At 38.1% G+C, this 21,267-nt stretch overlaps 1 long non-coding RNA gene across 1 annotated transcript in view; it reads right to left on the bottom strand.

Annotated features, from left to right (window-relative positions):
• LOC134496194 (uncharacterized) overlaps positions 1 to 20,961 on the bottom strand; it is a 37,141-nt gene extending 16,180 nt beyond the window's left edge. The window contains exon 1 of the long non-coding RNA XR_010067874.1: positions 20,757 to 20,961. This is a non-coding gene — a long non-coding RNA (uncharacterized LOC134496194). The remainder of the gene's footprint in view (positions 1 to 20,756) is intronic.
• Between the last annotated feature and the right edge of the window lie 306 nt (positions 20,962 to 21,267).

The following is a 21,267-nucleotide window of genomic DNA, read 5'->3' as shown; positions in this document are numbered from 1 at the left end:
AAACAGTTCTCACACAGCTATAGAAAGCAAGGCAAGAGCCTGCAGAGTAGCCTCATCCAGCTTGTATCAGTGCCAGTAGAGACATCTATGCAACACAAAGTCCTTTGTTGATGCAAATCATGTCACCTGGTTGAGGCGAATGAAACTTGTGTGGCACCAGCCTAGTCAGTAACACTATCCTGTACATTGTCTAAATGTATGTTTCTCTCTCCCACGCGCACACCCTTTACTTGTGAATGGATGCAATTAACAGGATGGTGCCATTATGTAACGAAGTAAAAATACCAGAACAGTTTTTAATCCATGGAGATCTGTTCAGGAAAATGTTACTCTAATTAGAAGGATGTTTCAAATAACTGCAAGCAATAATTATAGGGCATTTTTTTGCCAATTCAGAACTGTCTGAAATCCTGTTGACCACAAACTGGCAGGAGAGAAGGGATAAAAGAATGTTGTTCACTGACATTCCTACCATTAAGGGAAAAAAAAAAAAGATTCCTTCCCATTGCTCACGTGACACCAACTCCAGCTCTACACTTCATAGACTTATGGTTGGCTGTTTTGAAGGGCATTAAATCCCACAGAACCAGAACCTCCCATGGAACCCTCTTATTACCTTCTCAGTGTATGTCCCCAAGATCCAACACAGGAGAACTAGAGCTGCATGTAGAATGTATCACAGGGGAAGAAGGGGGAGGTCTGAGATCAGATCTCCTTCTGGGGAAGAAGTTTTCCTCTAATCTCAGAGAATAACTTCTGCCTATCCTGTAGCCACTGGAAAACAATCCCAAAGGGCATAGAATTGCATTTGCAATAACTCATAGCTATTATGACCAACTCTGCTGATCTTAAAACTATTGTCCAAACCAAACCAAAATCACTCCACAGTATTACAAATTGAATGTAAGGATATGCATAGACAGTGAGACAAGTAGCTCAGCGCTGAACAATTTTTTCCAACTCAACATTGGAGGATCAGGCTGGGGATGGGGTGCATTTAAAAAAGGAGGAGGAGGGATCAAGTCAGAAAACTCATTTTAAATTTATCTTAGATGTGAATTTCATGAAAATTAATATGAGCCAGTTTGCTCTAGTGGTTAAAGTGCTGGAAACCAGGAGACTGTGAGTTCTAGTCCCGCCTTAGGCATGAAAGCCAGCTGAGTGACCTTGGGCCAGTCACTCCCTCTCAGCCCAACCCACCTCACAGGGTTGCTGTGGTGGGGAAAGGAGGAGGATGAAGGAGTATTAGGTATGTTCCCTGCCTTGAGTTATTTATAAAAATAATAAAGGCGGGATAGATACATACATACATACATACATACATACATACATACATACATACATAAATAGGGCTATGAAAGCATTTGAAGGGGCATTTCATAAAACATGCTGGCATGACCCTCAATCAAAGTATTGAGGCATCCACCTCCTCTGGAAGGCTCAGTATAGCTGTTTTGAGGGTTTTCCCAGATGGTCTGGCATGAGTATACATGAAGAGGCAACCCTTCCCCTGGGAGTGCCAGCACAGAGAAGCATAGAGCAAGCATGCACTCACTGAGATAATCTGGAGAAGCCCTCAGAGCAGCTTCATCAAGCCTTCTAGAGGAGATGGCTGCCTCAGCACTTCAAGGAAGGATGCTTTGCCCTTTCAAAAGCCTTCCACAGTCTTAGTATTTGATAGTGCAGCAAAGCTTTGAACATGTACTTAGTTTCAATTATGTCCTGAGAGAAACACCTTTTCAACACTTCTTTGTGAGGCCTCCTGCTTTCCAAAAGCAAAGGAAAACTACCAGATTACTTCCCTTTGAGTTGCTCCAGAAGTAGCTTCTGATATGTGCTGCATGGATGCTTCTTTTGACTACTGGATGAGCTGGAGGATGCAGTCAGAGACGAGGTGCCTTGATGAAGCAATTAATATTGCCTCTATGCCTCAGTCAGAGGAATAGCTGTGCCTCTGTATCATGAAGTGCCTCTATGAGGCAATTTAGCGGTCCTGCATAGAGGTCTAGCATTTAATAACAACAAGTTAAGAGGTTGCTTGAGGACACAGAGAAGACTTTGGGAACTGCCATTCAACCCTGGAGCCTCAGGATATGTGCCCCTGACATGGGCATGTGGCGGCTTGTCTTTACAAGAATGAGACGCGCTACAGAAGCACCACAATTCTTGTGCAGGCCAAGAGGCTATGATTCTTCTAGACAAGATGTTCTGCAACTGTAGAACTTGTGAGTGGGCCATTCTTCCATTTGCAGAAACTCTTGCCTCCCCGAGCTTCTTCTCTCCAGGATTCAAACATGCTATTCCATTTCAAAGCAGCCACTTGTCTTAAAAAATGGCAGCTTAACTCTGCAGAAAGGAGAAACAGAACACCTGTCAATTTCACCTCTGCTTTCTTTATCAGGAGAGGAAGATTTGGAAGGATGTGCAGTCAAAACAGTCCAAAGCACCCTTTTCATGTTTTAAAGTGGGATTCCTGGGACTCTATGCCCTGGTGTGGAGGCAGGAAGGAAGGAAGCTACAAAATTGCACACATGTAAGAGAAAGAGCAACTTTCTTTATTTCCTTTTGGAGGATGCAGTGAGAGAGGTAGGATTTTTGTTGTTCCAGGACTGGATGTAGCTCAGGGCAGCGCACTGATTGGATGACATATCTGCACTCTCTGTAGGTCAGCTGGAGGGAACCCAGACTGGCTGATATATTTTGAAGCTAGGAGTAGTTTCAAAGTGTTTTGGAGGGATTGCAGAGTGAAAACTTTGATGGCATGGAAGAGGACATTTGTTTTGTGTTTTTGTTTTTAAAGAATATTAAACTGCAAATTCTTGAAATGTTTTTACATTAAAAAACCAGGTTCATACATTTAAAACACTTTTCCCCCCCTTGGCATCAGAGGCATCTGCATATTCTGATGCTTTTGTTGTAAGCTCTGCCCCTTTTCTACATGCATGCAGCATCACAACACACATGGAAAAGGAATGGAGCTTGCGTTGCAATGGTATGATGTGTTGCATCATTTGCCTTGACTCCACCTGCAGATGCACTGCCTGGTGCTACCTCGGAATTCCCCAGCCAGCATTGCTAACACTGAGCACTCTGGTAATTGAAGCCCACCTATTTGGAGCGTCATCTTTGGTTTTAAAGACATCCCATGAGCAATTTTGAGGGGGAGGGAGGGGAAGGGAGTCAGTGATCCACAATGCAATACTCTACCTGCTGAATCAGAAGTAAACCTCACTGCATTCATTTGGATTTATTCACAAGGAAAGTTGCTGATGAATCTACAGATGGTCCAGAGAAATTTAACTGACAGAGACGCCATAACATGAAACCATTCCTCCTTGAATTACTGAGCCAAGTTCACAATTTTTTAATTGAAACACTGTTTTTCCCCAGCCCTAAAGCAACATTTGATAATTACATATATGAGCTGGCCAAAGTCATCTAAGGAAGTGGCAAAACTCTTGTTCTTCCACAGAACAGTTTGGGTTGTTAATGACTAGCAAAGAGAAGAAGGAGGGCTTCATAGCTCACTTCTGACAAGAAAGGTACTTAAAAGCAGTCTTTCCTGCCTGTTGCCCACCTTGTAAACCTACACATATTATCACTCTCCTGTCAGAGATGAGTCTTGCTTTAACAAAAGTCAGGTTTTATTTTCTCACAATGACTTTTCTCGTCCCTCCCCAAATTCAGGCTGCCACCAGAGCAGTTTGTGAAACAGAAATGTCTCGTATTGATCAGTCTGAACTTTCACAACACCCCCAGTGGTATGACATAAACTATTCACTGTTCCTAAATGGGGTGTTCTAACACTGATGGAATCTATTGTGTTGCCTATTGATTTGAATGACTTTGGCATAACTATGGTCAGTGTTAATAAATACTCCTTCCATGGAAGACAACTTTTTTTTTTGTCTCAGTGGGATGATGCAGGTTAAACAGTACACTCAATCTGAGCGTGAATATGCATTTACCCAGTTCATGAATTTTCAAAAAACCTATAGGCAGAGGTTTGCTTGTTAAGGGGAAAAAATACATTTTAGGAGCTGGCATTAAAGTTAATATGAAAGTTCAGAGGTGGGGAATAATTTAAATGTTCCAAAGAAGCAGCAATAACGTTTCTAAACCAAGGCAGTGAATTATGTATACATGAAATATTAAAAATGCAAAGCTGGTTCTATTTGCATGTGGAATGCCCCCTAGCTGTTCCTGAGCAAGAGAAAATTGCTTTATGTTGAATTGAAGGACACACTACTTAGTGCTGTATTTAAGTCAAGAAGGGATATCATTCATTTTTATTTGACCACTTAACTTGTCCTTATGTAATCTGTCTGGACGCCAAGCCAGTTGTCTTATATTATTTTCAATCAGAGAAAGAGGCTATAGAAATTCAGTCATTAAACCTTCATTTTCACCTGCCCAGAGAACTATATTATTATATATAAATCAAGAGATGTCAACAGCCTACTGTACAGAATGATTAGCAATGTGTTGGTATCTTTACTTACCCAGTTCCATGTGTGTGTGTGTGTGTGTGTGTGTGTGTGCATAAAACCAATGTTTTTTTATAACTAGCATTAAAGGTAGTTATTTACCTAGACAACTTGAGGGCTGAGACCTAACCTGGCCTAATAATACAAAGACTGGTTTGGGCTACTGCCCTAACCCAGACCTGTTTATCAAATAACCTATAATGGCCTTCAGCTGAATACAGAATTGTATTTGTCTTTGCAAAATGCCCATGTCATTTTGCAAAGTTCAACATTAAATTCTTGAGATCATTTTCAGCAATATCTTGTTACTTTGTATTTTGTCTTTGTGCTTGTTTTAGTTTTCCAGGATCTCTTTTTGATGAGTTTGCCCATATCATTCACCACTTATTACTTTAAAATGAAACATTTAAAAAAAACATTAAAAAGTTGCCAGGCTCTCTCTTCACTCAGTAATAACACTAAATCAATATTAAATGAACATTTTACAGTTTTGTCAGTAAAAACCCCTTAACAGCCACCATTACAATCAATGTCACATCTAAGCAGAACTGTGGTTGCTAATATATAGGTCAACACAGTGGTTGCTTCTCTTTGAAATACAATTTAAAAAGCACCAGTGATGAGAAATACTTTTTAATGTGTTTTGTTTTGTTTTAGGTACATATAATGCTGTCCTGGGCAGAGAAGATTTCACCTTCTTTAGCTGCTGTTCTAAAAACAAACATCTATCTTTTGCATTATATGAACAACTTCAGGGCTTAAAAAATATTTTAAGCAAATTCAAACAAATGCTATGGCCTTTTATTTGTCTAAATGTTATTCATTCATAATAGCACATCCTAATATATTTTTATGGAGTTTCTTTGGAGCTCTTCTCCTTCAGAGCTTACTGCAACAATAAGCAGGACCTGCAACAAAATATTCCTTGGAAGTGCTTAACTCTCTAGTTAAGGGTAAAACCAGCCAGCTATTGGCTAATAATTAGATATGTCATTATCTTCATATTGCCTCTTGCTTTCTGTCATTTCCCCTTCTACCCTTAACAACTAGCTATCATTGTGTGGCCAGTCGGTAGAGTCAGCTTTTCACTGAACAGTTTAACTCTCCTTTTGAGAGGGTTCATCTCCAAACATATGATGTTACTGCTCTGCAGATCTTAGAATTCCCAGAATCTAGTAATGTGTCTGTCTGTCTTGTGCTTGAATCACATTGATCTGACTATGAAAGTGTCCACTCTCAAAGAGCTCAGAATGCTGTAATTACTGTATATATCAAGGGTGCACAGTCGAAAACCTCAGACTCACAATATATGTCCCAAAAGTTTTGCATCAAGTCCCGCAACAGAAGGAATAACTGAATGAAAACATGAGAGCAATCCTATGAGCTGAATGGCATGAATTTAAGTTCAAATCAATTCACTTTTTGTTCTGGTTCTACCAACTTTTTTTTCCTAATGCTCTCTTCTTTGGGGGACTGTATTTCCCCCCAAGCCTCAAAAGCCAATTGAGCCTTTAGTACAAAAAAGATTGTGGATCCATGGTATATAGAATATCACTCTAAGGTGTTGAGGTGTAGGACATGATCCAGACAAAATAATGAGTGGTGGATTTAAAAACAGGAGTGAAAGCATCTTATTCCATAAGGAAGCCTAGTCTGGATGTTTCTGAGGGGTAAGCAGTACTACATGGTCTACTTTGGCCTATCACTATGAAATAGCTCCTTGGCTGGTGTAACTACATTCTCGGAGGCTATCTCATTTGGCCAAACACTAAAAGTCGCATCACCTGACATTTAGAATTCACTGCAGTCACAATTCCTATCCAGTGTGGATTAAAAATAATTATAGCTTGATGTGATGTCTAGCCTACACATTCAATGTAGGTATCAATTGAGAGTGCAGAAATAAAATAAATTCAGACTGCTTTCAGACAGATGGCTCCTAGGACTAATAAATCATTGCTCTTCCCCTGAAAAGTGCAGGTGGAATTACAATTGATTATCTACACTATCAGAGGACATTCTATATAGCCCATCATGTTCTTCCACATCAGTGACCTTATTGCTATTCTTTTAAGGGACATAATTTTGATATTGGTAGCAAACCTATTAGGTAGCTGAATCTATCACAGTTCAGCACAAATTCATGATGCCTCTAGAAGTGGGTGCCATGTTTGTCACCAGTTCATTTTTTAAATTGAGCTTTTAAGAGGTGCTGAAACACCTGTAAAAGCAGCACAACCACCTCAGCCCACAAGAAGAATAGCTCTCCCTTACATCAAGCACATCTCAGAACCCATCAGAGGCTATTACCAATATGTGGAATAACTGTAGCATATATGCAAATAAAATCCTTCCAAAGCATATTAAATAAAATCCAAGGTCCACGTATCCAAAGAAGATAAAGCTGGAGTCATTTACAAAATAAAATGCATGGAGAGGGAACACCACTACAAATGACAAACAGGTAGAAGGTTAGCAGAATGCATCCATAAGCACCAGTTGGCAGATTAAACCTCCTTAATTTCACAGACAACCTCCAAGTCAAAGAATACATACAAATTCCCAGAAGCATAGCTTTCTAACAGATTAGCAATCAACATAGGCTTAGCCCCAACATTCAAAAGAAATACCTAAACAAAGGGTACTACAGTACAGAACAGAAAATTAAATCACATTATCCCACAACTATTAACCTACCCCCAGATAAGTGAGAGAGGGCACTGCATCAGCATAACAAGAACCAGATAACAATGTGTCCATCAAAATACACAACTCAATAGTGCTGCCCATCCAATCACATATAAGCGTGGTATAACGGCAACCATATATTCTACAACTAACCAACACACCTCAAAGACCTTAACACTGGAGATGGTACCTAAGTTGATTAAATGTCTGCCAAAAAAACAAGCTCAGAGAACCCCTATGATCCAACACGCTAACCCTCTGCTACATTGCAACACATGTACTTTTTAAAAAAGCAACTGGGCATGATGCGTTTTCAATATTCTCAATCAAAACAGTGAGTAGAGAACATAGGTTTTGCCTTGTTTCTCCATGAGAAAGAGATTTTCCTACTATTCCTCAAGGAGAGGGTTCTCTCCTAGCAGTGGCAGTAGCACCTCCATATGGAATGAGTTCCCACAAAATGCAGAAATCTTGGAAAATGCAGGCCGACGAAGGGATAAAATAAAAGTCAGGGCAATCACACACACTCCTTGACTACACTGAATTAAGTAAGTGAGAGAATACTACATTCCACCCATAAGAATTTCATTGATGTTTTCCTCTTCCTTTGGAAAAAAAAATATCTGAAACAAAATTCTAATCAGAGGAAAATTGCTAGGAAGAAAATGCAGGAGAAATGATCTGCCTACGATGAAAAGTAACTTCATAGTACTACAGCATCATATTCCTATAATTATTATCTAAAAAATATGATGGAGGAGATGGAAAGTTTCTGAAGATATTGGCGAAATTACCCAACAGTCTTTCTTGGTGAATTTTGTTGGTGATTCATTGTCCACCTTTTCTAAGGCATATTAACTGAAGCAACAGGGACTCAATTCTTCTGGATAGCTGCCAAATTTGTTTTCATAAATTACTGGAAAACTAAAATACACAGTTAGTTGGATCAGTGGTATTTAAAAGTGTGGAAGATTGGTCTGGCTGAAAATTAACACAATAACAAACAGCTTTCAAAATCCCTAAAATGAGAAATACATGTGTTCAAACCTGACTACCACTTATCAGCTATTTTGGAAATAGTTTTCCAATTAGATTATCCTCATCTGTATAAATATAATTCTGGATACAATAATTGAATATACAGTAGATGTTTTAAATGTTTGTATTTCTTCTTTAGCACACTTGTGTGCATACACACACCCGTTTTTTTTCTTTTAGTCCATAATTTGTTTTTCTTTCTAAGTCTTACAGATTTTGTTGTTTTCTATTTCTTACATACATTTTTAGAAATACCTTCCTAATAGTACATCGAACGTTCTTCTTTTAGTTATTACTGCAAGTATAGTTCTGGTCGAGTGATGTGAACAATGATCAGGACGATGGTTAGTGCCCACTGAGTTCGCTTAATTCTGCTAGAAACTGATTGATAGTCTTTGGAGATCCCACCTGATCTGGATGCTGAGAGTAATCCATGAAGAGCTGTGTGACTAGTTCTTTATTCTCATACAAGACTGAGAAATGGAAAACTCAGCATGGGAGGGAATGCAGAGAAAATAGTCAAAGTGGTTTTCATATGAATTGATATGGAAATTATCTGAAACTGGGGCCTTTTCAGGGAAATGCTGCACTCAGAACCAAGGGGCATGAAGGTTACGATTTGTGGAATAAATGTAACTTGGGTGTGCAGCGCTTCAGCTGGAATGGCTCACCATCAGAATATTTGGTGGAATAAAAAGGCAAAGGATTGGTTTGATAGAATTTGTCAATTTTACTGCCTGATTTCATACTGTTTACAAGGGCCCTGGGGATTTTTATGAGGAGGGAATTTGCCTGCATTCTGAATTATAGCTAATAATTATAGCTAATAATAATCCTACTCATTTATTAAATTCCTAAAATTATTACGTAGCATGCCTGATTTCCAATGTTTTCAGACAACTGACATATATTTAGGAGGGTTATATATGGTTCAGAAATTATTTTAAAAATTGCTCTGGGTCATGCACAAGTACAGCATCTTTCCGTTATTCTTTAAAATCACCTATCTTTTTTAGAGCTTCATGCAAGGCTGAAAAATAGGTGGCAATGCTTTAAGGAGTTGTTTCATAAAGGTTAATATGACTCATAAAGCAACTCTAACTTTTTTTTCTAGGCTCATACAGAAGTATAAAAACCACTAACTATTTTAATGAATAACTGAGGAATGATTTGTTTAGGCACAAATTTCAAACTATTCACCACTCTAATATTTAAATAATATTAGAATTTTAGAATTTATAGCTTGTTTTCAGATTGATCAAATATGTTCAAATTAATATAATAAATTATATAATCCCTACTTTATTTCCCAGTCCAGCACAAACTCTTAAAATAACAGAAAAAATAAGCAGGAGCTGTAACAGATGCTTTAAATCCATTTCCTTAGCATAAATCACAATTTATTACATGTTTGGTTTTATGATTACATATTTATGATATAAATAACAAGATCACACAGAGCTGATGAGATCTGAATGAGAGGATGAAGACAGAACGGTGAGTCTTACCTTACTTTTAGCTAGAATCTGCCATTTCTGGACCAGATATGTGTGTGATTGTATTAGCTTCAGATCAGACCCATCACACTATTGCTGCAATAAATTGACATGGTAAGAAAAAAAATTATCCTGGTGAAACAGTGACTATTTATTGTGACTGAGTACTCACATTGCACTACTATATTTTAACCCTGGTTTATCACTAAGCCACAATTGGTTGGGTTCACACCTCATGCTAAACCATAACCCATAGTTAACAAATGACTATCATGGGTTCACATTCACATTAACCAAAACCAATTAAATGCATCATGCTAAGCCAAAGCTAAATTATATTTTTTATTAGTGAGTTATGCAAAACCAAACTGGTGAGTTTAACACCGACTGCTCAACCTGTAGCCAATGTTGCAGGTGGGGCTAGATTTCAGGCAGCAATACAGAGTCCCACAATCAATTCCCCCCACTCCAAAATCTATCCAGGGATCACCAGGAAATGAAGGCAGCTCCAGCTTGGTGTTAATGCATAAGCCAACCACAACAGGGTTGTCATTATTCACCACTACTTCCTTTCTTTTCATCTTATTGTAAAGAACATTTTATTGTTAGGAGTGATTGTACATAATTATATATACCACATATTACTTTTTAAAGGTCCCCACAACTCATAAGCCCATGAAGACCAAGGTTGATAATGGCTTAGCAGCACCACAGCCTAAGGTACTGTATTATTAATGGATCACACTGCATCTGTATACTTTCTGAGGATTAATGTTCTGTAAGTATTCCATGGAAAAAGAGCATAAATCTCAGGCTGGAGTCCCAAGAATGGTGCCCATCAAGGTCATTAATACACCTTTGGATACTCATCAGGCCCCTTGCTCCACTTGACTTTTTGATCTTTTTTAGATTTGAGAGAGAATATATAAATGTGTGTGTGTGTGTGTATACAGTATATATATATATACAGTGTGTGTGTGTGTGTGTGCGCACGTGTGTGTGTGTATGTATGTATGTATGTATGTGTATATATATATATATATACATACACACACACTGTATATATTCTCATATGAAAACAACAGAATATGTTAACACAGAAGAAAAGGATGAGATTAAAAATATTAAAAAGCCACTGTCTCAATATAACATGAGCTTTTAAAATCAAAACTAATTATAAAAATGCCTTTAGAGGATTTGAATCTGGGACCTTCTCCAACTAAAACATGAATGACTTAATTGAGCAATGGTGCCTCCCCATAAAAAAAATAAAATAAGGTGTGTTCCTGATTTTCCCTTCCACTACATTCATTGTTAAAGTTGGACCATATTTACACCAAAGTGAGTGAGAATATCGGGCAAAGCCTTTGCATGTTGTCACTTTTTACCTCCATAAAATTAAACTTTTTCCATGTCTGAGTGTTATGTCTGATTGGTATGTATCTTTAATCTCTAGCATAACAAGGGTTGAAACTGGTTGATTAAAGCATTGGCACAAGGCAAGCAAACTGCTTTGATTAATCCTAAATCTTCATTCCTTGACATTTTAATCAAAATAATATAAAATTTTATTAAATAGTATATATAGTGCAATGACACTAGCCTGAATAAATAAATAAATAGTGCTAACAGGACTATATGGGGTGGATTGTACAGTTGAATTGCAAGCTTGCTAACTCAACTTATGCTGGCCTGCAAATTTCCTATTCACCTCAAGGTCAAACTATATGTTACTTCAAGGACATAGCTACCTCTGTGTCTTGGGAGAGGAAGCAGGCCTATGCAACTTTAGCAGAAAGATTTATCACTCCCATGTGGGGTGAGTGACATAGATAGTCAAAGCCTAGGGTTCAGCAAGCTGCACCCTATCAGACTGGCAGAGTCAGAGAGCAAGTGTACTGGGAAGACAAAGGAAGCCCCTTGAGATTAACAATTTCACATACAAAAAGCAGGCAGAGGGGAGAGGAGAGAAAGAAGGACCACAAAGGAAATGTCTAATGGTCTGCACCCCACTGCCCCTTATGGTCGGTAGATGTCAGCTCTTCAAGGTGAGCAAGGTCAAGAACCAGAAGAAGCACAGATTCCAGGTATGTTCATTATTTTTGCAAAGTAGGATAACAGAACCTTGAAAGCCCATCGAAGTTTCTTTCTGTCCTATCTTATACTAAACAATATCAAAGCAGGGTTATTCTGAGTTTCTTTCTCATCCTTTCCACTTGCTCAGCACTGAGTTGCTGTTTCTCCTCCCTTATTTGATTGTTCTCATCATCTTTCCCAAGGCCAGATATACATTCTTTCACATGGATGGTGAGATGGTCACACTTCCAACATGTCTACCGCCTACTTTTGGGTCACTTAAATGGAAGTACAGGTGACCAGCTCCTATTTGTGTTCCTGTGGGAATATTAGATGAAACTTCACACACACACACACACACACACACAGACATGTTGCAAAAATATGATCCATTAAAACAAATAGGTGGGTTGGGGGACAGCCAAAGGGAGGAGGGTAAATGTGAATTGAGACCATAACGTGGGAGCAAAAAGTTAATGCCTCTACATCCCAATAAAGTCCCAGTCCAGATCATGGCCTTTATACTTTTGAGAAAGGAAAGACAAAAAGACCATGGCTGCTTTATACATTTTAAAAAGTAATAGGTAATTTGACCCAGAATTCTAATGGGATCAGGCGTCTAAAACGTACAAAAATGCCATAATGCAATTCCTCTAATTCTGTAGGGCAAGGAACTACAACATGATGTCAGGGCATCCTCAGAAACGTTACCCACAATCTCCCTACTTTTTTTTTTATTTAAAAATGTCAAAATCACACAAGTTCTCTGAATTCTCACAAGATTTCACCAAACTTGTGAAATTTCATGAGCTCATGCTAGAATTCTGAAATCTTGCATTAGATTTTGATATTCTCACAGAAGATTCTCAGGTTCCGATTGCCAGAGTCCTCCAAGATGCATTAGTCTTCAAGATTCTGAATGACTGGCAATGGAATCTGAAAAGTACTCATCCCTACTACAGAACTACCTTTTCTGAAATGTACATAAGGATGATGTCTTAAACCTGGTATCTTCCATGTATATTGGAAGACTGTTCTCAAAATATCTGGGCAACATAGCCAAGTGTAGTTTTAAATATTTAAAATTCAGGATGGTCCAAGTGACCTTCAGCACAATTTCTACCAAGCTCAAGCTTTACTAGATCATATCAAAGTCTAGACTCTACCACTAATAGCTAAATTAGGACACTCATGATGACAAGAGTAAAGCAAACTAAACAAATGGGGGGTATTTGAAAGCTCAAAGAAATCTAAGATTGCCTGCTCTAACCCAATTTAAATAATGGGGTAAAGAAAATCAAAATACCAAATGGCAGGCTGTCATCAAAGTTTGTCCATTTAAAATATTTCTTTTAAAAAATGGAAAACTCTAAGGAGAAATTAAGAGAGTCAGTGCTATATATTGGATTAGGTTGGATTAGGTCTGACATGGAAACTCACAGGGTAATTTTAGGTCACTTACTGTCTCTCAACCTACGGAGGATAAGGAAGATGGCCTTGATGGAGATATGCAGGGACTAAACCATTTTTTAAGAACAGAAGATCCAGAAAATGTTGAGAAGTGGCTCAGACAGATGCCTCCTTAACCCACCAAACTATAAGAAGGAGGATGAGGTATAACCCAATCAGACTTCCAAGATTCTGTTATTATAGCCAACCTCAATAAAAGTAGCTTTAGCCATCCTGTGGAATTGATTTCACCTTCTACATGATGGGGCTGCCATAACCCAAGTGACTTCACAGGATTGTGGGAATGGTAAAAAATAGAAGGATGGGAGTTCTGTGAATGCCAGTTTGAATGATAGCTTGGACATAATTAATTAACAACCCATTTTATGTCTTTGCAGCTTATATGTACATTCCTCAAAGAAGGCAAGGCTGGCTGACAGACTGGCTCAAACCACCCCTGTTAGGAACTGACAGTTTGTTCTTGTCCATGATAACAAGTGAATGCACACCTTTTTTCTCCCTATGATAATGTAAGTTGGGCTTCTTGTTAAACAAAAACCATAAGTGTATTAATATTAGAAAGGATTTTAAAATATACCTGAAATCTCTTTGTGGAAATTATGTACAGTAAACGTTATCTCACTGTGAAAGAATCACTGATGCAAATTGTGTGTTGCAGGAAAGGGGTTATTATAAAATTCCATATGGCGGATTCACATCAATCTCTACAGGGAATAGTACCATAAACTACTATTTTTGCTATAAAAATAACCATTAAAACCAAGACATGCACAAACAAGGTAATCTACCATAAATTTTGAGACAGCAAAATCCTAGAAATGTAAATTTATTCTACTCCCATTGCAATTGAGCAATTTCCATAGCATTATTAGAAATCCTGCAGTTGCCTTCATTTGGCAATAGCTTATAAATATCGAGGGTATGAGTCAGCATACAAATCCAGTCTGTGGTCGACAATCTGAAAGATTTTATAGCCCAAGGCTGTTTATTATTTGGTAAACTTGTAATGCAAGTTCACGTTTGGAAACTGCTGAGAGGACAACTTAACAACTCGTTCTGGAACAGAAGAAAAAAAAAAGAATATACACACACACAAACACACACACACGTATATGCATATACTGAAGAACAAGAATATGATCTCTGCTGTCTTAGAACGTTCTACTTATTAGAAAGTCTCCTTAGTTATTAAGGGCAAAATGTACTTCTGTTAGCAATTACATCTCAAATATCTGAGATAATAAATAAACAAAGAAATAATACCAAGAGTTTAGATTAAGGTGCCATAATCAAAAATGCCTCATGTTATCTAAGTTTTATATAATAGATTGGGTTGAAGGGCCAGAGTCTAAGATGGCCTCAAAATTATGCTAAATGCTATAAGAGTGCCATGCTTCCCAGCCTGTCATCTAGGGATCACTGATTGCTCTTGAGGATATTGCCTGAAGTCTTAACAGACTTTAAAAATAACTACTACCTTTATAAGAAGCTTTATACATTTCTTATAATTGCTAAACATTAGTGTCAACAGTATCTAAACAAGGGTGACTTGATCCAGCAGGGTTGGCACACTCCTGGTTCCTTCAATTTATCAGGAATCCAGAAGTGTGTCTTCTCTGCCATAGAGTTGCCCTTTGGAATAAGGTTCCTCCTGAGATACGGTTCCTTTCTTACACCCCAGACCCTGCAGGTACTTCAGAGAGCCTTGAAGAACTGGCCCAAGCCTTTGATGAGGGCGATTGGAGCCCCCTTTTGTGTAGTGTGGGTTTGCTTCTTGTTGTTGCTCTTTTTTTGCCATCCTTTGTTCCTGTGTTATTGTTGTATTGACATTTTATTTGTACTTTTACTTTGTGAAATGCCCAGAGTCTCTGGGAGTAAGCAAGTAAATAAGTAAATAATAAAACAGAAACTGTGAGATATAATGGTTATGTTCTCCAACTGCTTTTAGAATTCTTTCAGGCAGATCTATAGTTTAATACATTGACAAATCTGGATCTACCAAAATTCTTTTCTGTCTATTACCCAGACAAACAGGATCATCTGATATCAGATAGTCTTGGAAAAAGCTTCCTCAGGGAAAGAAACACAAGTTGCCCCAAATATTTTTGCTAATCATGGGTCATGTATAAGAAAGAGGACTATGGGCGGTGTCGGGGGGGGGGCAGGGGGAGCTGGGGAAGAATTCTACCACGTCTGTTTCATTCTATTTTTACACTGATAGAATATACAGAGACCAACACTGATGTGGTGGTCTGAACTGAATAATACTCCTTCTCACATTACTTGGCCTAGCTATTCTTGGCAAGCATCCTATCTGACATTTTCAGAGTGAGTTGAGTGTCCTAATTTTAACCCATATACAGGGGCATTTGCAGAAAGGAACAAAAAAGTCAAGATGGTAGTTGTGAATGTACAATTGAGGCTGTGCTCCTCTTTAGTTGTGTGATATGACACACATAAAAAGAGGTGAGGTTTCAAATGTATGGTCATGACCACTCTCTTGACTTTTTTCATCCCACACAGAGTCTCCTGCCCATGTTTATGGTCTTACTAAATATAGGAGAAGGCATTCTAAACTGATGGAAGGAAGTCCATTAAATTTATAACTGAGATTTAACCTCAGTATTAAAGAAAGTCAGAGTTTCAAGGGGTTGCCATAAAAACTATTTTTTCTTTGAGATGGTCTTTTAAGAGCCCCTGGAATTCATTTCCAAGCCAGGCTTAGACAAACTCTGGTGGCTGTATTTGTATATCGCTTCAAACATTAGGCAGATTTCCATTTAACTACAAACTAAACATGACACCTCTGAAGTATGTAAATTCCATGTAAACCTGTCACTTCATTCTATTCCCCACATATTTCATTTCCAGATTAAAAAACAACACACTGTAATACATTTCTCTTTATGAATGCTTCAACCTGCCCTTCAGAACCACACTGGGACTGTCCTGTTCTCTCTTATCTCAGCCAGGTCTATCCATGAAAAACAAACCATGCCAGACTGGTGCTGATGTCCAGAAAGCATGTGTCTTAATCTGTATCTCCATAGAATTAGTCTGCCTATAAACCAGAATGAAGCAATGACACAGAGAGGGTGAAAGCAAATACTCCCACCCACCCCCGCTCCCACCAGTCATATCTGTGGAAAGAATTAAAAAATAAAGGAGTTACGGGAAGCTTCCATTTTCTTTACTGAGGCAAACATTTCATTGTCGGCATCTGTGCAATTTATTTCTCCTTCTTGGAAAGAAAATCAGATTTCCACAGGTGTCTGATCAATAGCCAGAAACTGTTCCTTTTTAAAATCAGAACAGAACAGAAACTTGGCTTTAGAGAGTATTTCATTCCAGGCTTGATTTTGTGGTAAAGCCAAATGACAAACAAAACAGTGTGAAAAACAAAAATAAAACTCGACTTAAACTGCTCATTTTTAACAAAAGCCAGGATTGGATACATAATTTTCCTCTTCATTTTTGTACCATCTGCACATTTTTCCCCCTTTTCCACCCATTAACTGCGAGTAATTATCAACTAGATGTTCAGTTTTTTGTTGCAGAAATTCACATTCCAATGCTGTGTGACACAGAAGTTAGTATCCTGGAAAACCTGATTCTTCACTTAAAGAGAGAAAAAAATACTAGATTTGCATATATTATAATAAAAATGGCTTTGAAATATCTCTACCACCTCTCACCCCGTTCACCTCTGAAGTGGACTAATGTACAAGTCTGAAATAATGTAACCAAATAACTAAGACAATCCAAATATAACAATGTCTACTTTGCATTATTTAATACAGAAGACCTTTTACTTATTCTCTCTGGTGTGGATAAAAAATACTAAACAAGCACTTGCTAATTCAGACCACTAACATAAGACAATAACTTTTTCACCGGATCGTGCCTTGCCTGGCCACTGTAAAGGATGCACTGCAAAGTGATGTCCAAACATCACCAGAGTGGATGGGGTCAACCTTTTCCCTCTGATTTTTTTTTTTTAATCTTACAGAGACTTAATGTACCCATTTTGCCACTGCCCCTTCAAAAACAGGAAATTCAGTCTGTAATTTTTGAAGAGAGTAAGATTTGTAATGGTGAAATTGGTTTCTAAACCCTTTCCAAGGCTTAAAGCACTCATTTTGGCCTTAATCCTCCTTTTTTAAAAAAAAAATCCCTCTTGGGCTGAAATTTATATCTTGGATATACATGTAAAAATAATGTGAATTTTCCTATTCTTTCTTCCAACTCACTTCCCACATAAATGACAGATGGGAAAGAATGTATGAATAAACACATGCAGAATTGATATAGATCAGAAGCAGACTGAGAAACAGCTGTGAAATTTAGCTACCATTTTATAAATAATGAATACTCTAGCTCCCATTTGCAAAGAAAATACCAATTCGGTGTACATCCAAAATAATATTGTCCATGGTCAATTGCTCCTCAGCAAAAATAAAACAAAACAGCAGGAAGCTGGAGTTTAAGAGACACACAACTTCACAGCCAAAGCAGTGAAAGGGAGTCAGCTGCTCATTCGGAATCAGTTTGCAAGCCAGGTTCCAGAATCATACAGCAGGATCAAAAACTTCAGGCTGATGGCATCCACTTGGTCCAGGGTTGTCCACAGGGTATGGTCACAAAAACCAAGATGGCATCCTGGTGTGAACAAAGCTCTGCTCATCTTTTGAGGCTACCAAACATAAAAAACAAGCAGAGCTTCAATCGTACTGTCATGGCCACCATCTTATTTTTTTTTTACCACACCCTGCAGATACTATGATTTGGTCCTTGAGTGGCAATGACATTTCATTCCAAAAAGAACTACATTGGGTTGAATTAAACTTGCAGTTAATTAATGCAATAGAGCTAACATGATTATTTATTTATTTACTTGCTTACTTACTTATAAATACTATTTATTTATACCCATATATTTCCATCATTTTCCCTTTGTCTCATTTAAACATCTCAGTTTGGTGACCACTTCTGGAGGGGCACTATGGCTTGTGGAGGTCACATATGGCACCATGACTTCCAGTTTTGCATTCTTGGACTCTGCAATTGGACAACAGGGCAAAGAGGAGCAAACCAAAGGGGATAATCAAGATGCTGGAGCAAAATGTCAAAGGGCTTTGAATGGCATGAAGCTGGGAACCCCAGGGACATGGGAATAAAGTTAGAAACAAAGGTAGTTTGCTGCTTCATGAAAAATGAAAAGAATAAAAAAATTACTGTTGGACATCACTTTTTATTAGAATGGACCTAATAATAACCTAACTGAATAAGGTTCAGTTTGAGGCACCTGATTTTTTTATTGTTTCGGACCAAGGTAGATAAACGATGGCTGTTTAGATAATAAGACTCTATTATGACCAACCAACCAGCATGGAAAATTATGAGGGCTAACTGTAATTATGATGTAATAATCTCTGAATCATATATTCCTTCTGCTTATGCTTACGTTTTCTCATTCTTGTTGGTATTAATAATCAAGTCTATGTACCTTCAGCGTTTTTTCTTTCTATTAAGTTTCCATTTTTCTGTTTTACTAATTGCTATTTTTTCAGCACCATCGGAAGATGAGACCCCCAGGTCGGAAGATGGTCAAAATGCTACTGGAGAGAAGAAGATCAAACCAGTCCATCCTCCAGGAAATAAAGCCAGACTGCTCACTTGAGGGAATGATATTAAAGGCAAAACTGAAATGCTTTGGCCACATAATGAGAAGACAGGACACCCTGGAGAAGATGCTGATGCTGGGGAGAGTGGAGGGCAAAAGGAAGAGGGGCCAACCAAGGGCAAGATGGATGGATGATATTCTAGAGGTGACGGACTCGTCCCTGGGGGAGCTGGGGGTGTTGACGACCGACAGGAAGCTCTGGCGTGGGCTGGTCCATGAAGTCACGAAGAGTCGGAAGCGACTAAACGAATGAACAACAACAATTGCTATTTTTTCAGCACAGTCCGCTCATTCTTTGAACCATATTTTAAAGCACCCTTCCACTTTTAAAATAGAACTACACATAAAACAATTTTTAAAAGCTAAAAACAAAACTGCTAAAATACATGCATTAAAGTAAGCCAGGGGATGCATCTAAAACTGAAAACACTGCATTAATTATTGAAAGCTTGGTGGAACAGCAAAGCCATCAATTGTTTTCTTCCAGCTTGTTTTGTTCCCATTTTTTGTTTTTCATTTATCTATAAAGTTTCATGTCATCTGATATCTGATTAATCATTAATCTTCTTTTTTAAATGACTCAGAACTGAAGTTCTGCTTTTTGACCTTCTCCTTTTAACTTTCAGTCTTTACTTTTTGTCTGAATATAAACTTGTTGGACATGGCCTTCTACCTCTAGAAGATGTTCTTCTATATGGCTTTTTACTGTATATCAAATTGGAACATTTGTCTATAGTATTGTCTACAGTGACTGGTGACATATTCTGAAGAGGGTTCTATTCAGCTGTATCTGAAGATATCTATTACTGAAACTGAGACTATTTATATTACTACTAAACCACAGTCTTTTCCCAACAAGGACCTGCTACATCTCCATAGCCAAGAAATGCTCATAGACAATGGCTGAGAAAACTGGACAAGATGTTCTAAAGCACCAAGAGGTTGCTTCTGATTTCTCTTTGTCTTAATGTGTCTTACTATTTCCCTCAGCTGACAGATGTTAATTTGTACATCAACGTTATCATATACCTGTTGACAAGTGTTTGAATTATAGTGGGTCCAATGGAAAGATAGTCTCCTTACTCTATGTGGTGTTCCACCCTAGCTATGGTTTTTAGAAATCTACAAGGTTAATGGTGATATTAAAATTGGAGTGGAAATAGGAAATGGGATTTGTGGATTTCATTAAGAACTTTTTTCTCTAGGACTTTTCCCATCATTTCAATGCTACTGTATGGCTTGCATGGATAAATCATCTGGATAGAGAACCCTGGGTGCTTCTGCCCATTTCTTACAAAAGAAATTTACATACTATATTGACTGATGGCCTTGAACATTCTACAGAAGGAGTGTGCAATCATTTCTGGGCCAAGATATGGACTTGATGTTGGAACAGCACATCACAGACTTAACTTCCCAAGGTGGCCAGGAACAATACGGGCATACAATTGACCATACAATATGGTCAATTTGGTTATTGTCCATTTATTTAATTATATCTCATTTCCATCACAATAAGAATTACAACTGGCAGCAGCTTTAGGAGATTTGGAGGGCACATCTAAGACAGAAGCAGCTCTCTCTCTCTCTCTCTCTCTCTCACACACACACACTTTCAGTACACCCTAAATCCAGTCCTGAATATTACTGAGAAGAAACACAGCAGTCCAACAAAACAAAGTTCCAAGAATTGTCACCACCACGATTTAAAGCAAGAATTATTGTAATTGCATTCTGAAACAACTGCATCATCTACCACTGAACTGTTATGGCTTCAGTACAGCCACTGTGTCATCCCAAGCCACCATTTATCAGTACCCCGTAATACAGCAGCTTTTCCAGTAGGGCTGCTCTGATGGCAAAGAAGAATGAAGTGCAAAGTTCTCTTGCCTTTAAGCTTCAGCTCCTTGGTGCTCACAATCATGTCCAGGTCCTGTAAGAGGGACAAATGGATTAGCAGCAAGAGTGATTGAAGACCAGGAAACCTTCTGTATCACAAGCAGACATCAGCAGCTGAAAAACCTGGACCCACAAGAAACATTTTTTTCAGGTCTCTATCAGGTAGCAGTTGTCTGTAGGAAAAGATAAGCTCTGGAACACAGTCAAAATAAAAAATAGATATAACCAGATGATTATCTTGGCAACATCTAGCAATTTCACTTCTTTTTAGCAAGATTAGTTTAGAAGTGAAAAGTCTGTCATGGAAAATAGGGGGAAATATGCATTTAACATGAGCAACATTTTTTTCTTTCCTTCCTCTGATTTTGTTTTAATTAATATAGCACAGAGAAGTATATCCATGTCCTATCAACTTCTTCATGCCCAGGAA

The sequence above is a fragment of the Candoia aspera genome, chromosome 4 (assembly GCF_035149785.1).
Source record: "Candoia aspera isolate rCanAsp1 chromosome 4, rCanAsp1.hap2, whole genome shotgun sequence".
Taxonomy (NCBI): domain Eukaryota; kingdom Metazoa; phylum Chordata; class Lepidosauria; order Squamata; family Boidae; genus Candoia; species Candoia aspera.
The sequence above is the reverse complement of the archived record's forward strand: the minus strand, read 5'-3'. Positions and strand labels throughout refer to the sequence as shown.